Below are 3797 nucleotides of genomic sequence, written 5' to 3'. Positions count from 1 at the left end.
ACAGATTATGGAGAATGGAGATGATTGTCTGTCAAAAAATGTGCAATATGTTGGCCTTTGAGTGTATGCAATGTTTAACTTTTAACAGACAATTCTGAATGCGTATCCATTTTCATGCATCTCTGTGCAATGAACTAGCGTCCTGTCCAGGAGATACACTTGTACATAAAGATACCTCATACTCAGTGGCGATTTTAGCATGTAAATCTTGGTGAAGCAAAGAGCAAACTCCCCCCCCCCAGTAAACCCACTACACTACACAACACAAAACAATAGATTAATTGCACTATAACGGTGACAAACAGTGCCCGTAAACTGTTAGGGCCTACATAAAGCTGTCCCAACAGCAGTCCCAACACCTTACCACTGCTACACCTGGCTATCAGTGGAGCCTTGTCTGGCAGCCAAAAAATTAATTCAGGCTCATTTACTGCCTTTGAAAAAAACATAGCTGATATGGCTGACTTGCTTTTAAACAAATGTGGTTTGTACTGACAATTGAGATGGACAAACTATGGCATAAGGGGATGTTGAGTGGATAAGAGGCAATCCGTAATTTCGATTAAGACATTAATGAGCGACCTTGGACGGACGTAGTCAATATAACTATTTGTTCAGCACTTTTGAAATGTACAGCGACAGAATTTAGAACTGTCACAGATCCCTCCGGAACTTTCATCATGCACACCTGTCCCCTATTCCAACTGATAGTTATTTGTATATATGTGCCCTTTGGTTTCCATTGGGGGTCGATTATTGTTACAATGTCCGTTGGTGAGTGTGAGTACCTGTGCTATGTGTTTTGGCTTTCATGCCATTGTGAATTGCGCAGATGATTATGGGTCTCGTCCCATGTGTTAATTATTGTGCTTGTGTGTATTTATTCGAGACAGCCTGAAGGAAGGAGGTCAGAGACCTGGCCAGGTGGTGCAAGAATAACAACCTATCCCTAAATGTAATCAAGACTAAGGAGATGATTGTGGACTACAGGAAAAGGAGGACTGAGCATGCCCCCATTCTCATCGACGGGGCTGTAGTGGAGCAGGTTGAGAGTTTCAAGTTCCTTGGTATCCACATCACCAACAAACTAGAATGGCCCAAACACACCAAGACAGTCGTGAAGAGGGCATGACAAAGCCTATTCCCCCTCAGGAAACTAAAAAGATTTGGCATGGGTCCTCAGATCCTCAAAAGGTTCTACAGCTGCAACATCGAGAGTATCCTGACTGGTTGCATCACTGCCTGGTACGGCAATTGCTCGGCCTCCGACCGCAAGGCACTACGGAGGGTAGTGCGTAAGGGCCCAGTACATCACTGGGGCTAAGCTGCCTGCCACTCAGGACCTTTATACCAGGCGGTGTCAGAGGAAGGCCCTGAAAATAGTCAAAGACCCCAGCCACCCCAGTCATAGACTGTTCTCTCTACTACCACATGACAAGCGGTACCGGAGTGCCAAATCTAGGACCAAAAGGCTTCTCAACAGTTTTTACCCCCAAGCCATAATACTCCTGAACAGGTAATCAAATGGCTACCCGGATTATTTGTATTGTGTGCCCCCTCCCAACCCCTCTTTTACGCTGCTGCTACTCTCTGTTTATCATATTTGCATAGTCACTTTAACTATACATTCATGTACATACTACCTCAATTGACCCGACCAACCAGTGCCCCCACACATTGGCTAACCAGGCTATCTGCATTGTGTCCCGCCACCCACCACCTGCCAACCCCTCTTTTACGCTACTGCTACTCTCTTGTTTATCATATGCAGTCACTTTAACCATATCTACATGTACATACTACCTGAATCAGCCCGACTAACCGGTGCCTGTATATAGCCTCACTACTGTCATAGCCTCGCTACTGTATATAGCCTCACTACTGTTTTTCACTGTCTTTTTACTGTTTTTTTTATTTCTTTATTTACCTACTGTTCACCTAATACCGTTTTTGCACTGTGGGTTAGAGCCTGTAAGTAAGTATTTCACTGTAGGGTCTGCACCTGTTGTATTCGGCGCATGTGACAAATAAACTTTGATTTGATTTGATGACTGCTAGCTTGCTAACTAAGATTTTGAAAGTATGATGTTGACATGTCAAATCAATGCTACTGTAGATATAATGTGCTTTGACGTCATTTTATGTGTGGCCAATGTCCTTGAGCCTTCTTGGATGGGCACTTCTAAAGTAACCCTATGGCAACACGCAAGGGGCTTAAATATTCAAGCTCTACCCATAGATTCTTCGGTGACATTGTGTCCCCATGAATGACAGAACATTGAGCCAATCACGGCGCTACTAGAGAACATTATCAACCCCTACGCTCCTGTATTTTCTGGTGGCTGTCCCACCTGCACAGAAAGCACTGAGCTTGGCTGAAACACCTGCATTTTGGTGCTGCCTTACTCAAGAAAGTAATAAAGAGACCAAGTTTGTATAAGGCTTTATTAACTCAATTAATTATTATTATTTGTTTTACATTGTTTGCAAACTGATATGTGACACATATTAATGCCAGAATAACATCCAAAACAGGCCCCCCCCAAAAAATGACCACTGCTCATACTACAGAAACAGGAGAACCTGTTTTCTGGCTGGACAAGGCTTAGATAGGCCATACCAAATTTATCAAATGTTTAAAGGCCCAGTGCAGTCAACAACTTGATTTTTCTGTGTTTTATACATATTTCCACACTATTATGTTGGAATAGTACGTTCAAATTAAGAACATAATTATAATGCCATTTTAGTGTTTGAAAAGACCGCCTGAAATTCAGCTTGTTTAGGTGGGTTGGAGTGTTGGTGGTAAATCACCAGGCAGTAAATTAGTTAAATTAGTTAGCAGCACACGTATGTGGGTTTCACTGGCATCACTCGTTGTGTAGCTATTTTAGAAAGGGTGAGTGTAATAGACTTAAGCAAGTGCCGTAAACTCAATCCACAGCTAGCTAGAAATGTTGCCAATGGAGCTAGTAAATATGATCATTTTCTATAGCTCAATAAGGTTGGTTTGTTTCAAAGACGGTCACGCGTGTTTGCAAAAAGAGGATCAATGGTTTGAGCCCGGTATGGGGACAGTGGAGGAAGATATAGCCTACTGTTAGATGCACACAGACTTCGGTTTCTCCGCCCCATTTCTCTAAAAAGCTAAGGGATGGGAGTTGAAAAAAATTTAACCATTCTCAAATTCATAGACAAACCTATGGATGCAAGGACTGATCATCCATGATATCAAATAGTTGTAACCATGTTTTGGGGCTATACAGTGTTTGTTTACATGCACGTTGTTTACAAGCATTGGAGTAAAACAAGCGTATATTTGGGGTTATGACGGGGTACGATAGTTGAACTATGCTTATGAGACAAGTTATATTCTTCAAGAATCAATTATTAGGCCTATATATCATTAATTTGTAAGTCCAAAAATTGATGTAGCAACTAACGATTCTAGCTTTAAACATGACTTCATTTAAAGCGCTTATTCCGTGAAACATTATAGCTGCCGGTAGTGTCAATTTGTAGGCTATGTGCCAGTATAGGCCTATACTGTGTACATTTAATTTACAATGAGATTCCATGTGCGAGTATGGCTTCTGAATAATTGGTGTGCATATTCTTCGTTCTACCCTACCTGGTTGTACAGTGTAACTGTACATGTCCTGAACATTATGAAGACATTATATCTTGCTGTCTCAGAACAATACACAACTGTAATGTTCTCTCTGTTTGGTTGATTCGGGCTGTCGTTCAAGCCATCCTCCAATCACGATCAGCCTTACATGATAAGGCTATTTTCA

Source organism: Oncorhynchus tshawytscha, linkage group LG09 (genome assembly GCF_018296145.1).
Source record: "Oncorhynchus tshawytscha isolate Ot180627B linkage group LG09, Otsh_v2.0, whole genome shotgun sequence".
NCBI lineage: Eukaryota > Metazoa > Chordata > Actinopteri > Salmoniformes > Salmonidae > Oncorhynchus > Oncorhynchus tshawytscha.
Note: the sequence above shows the minus strand (reverse complement) of the source record.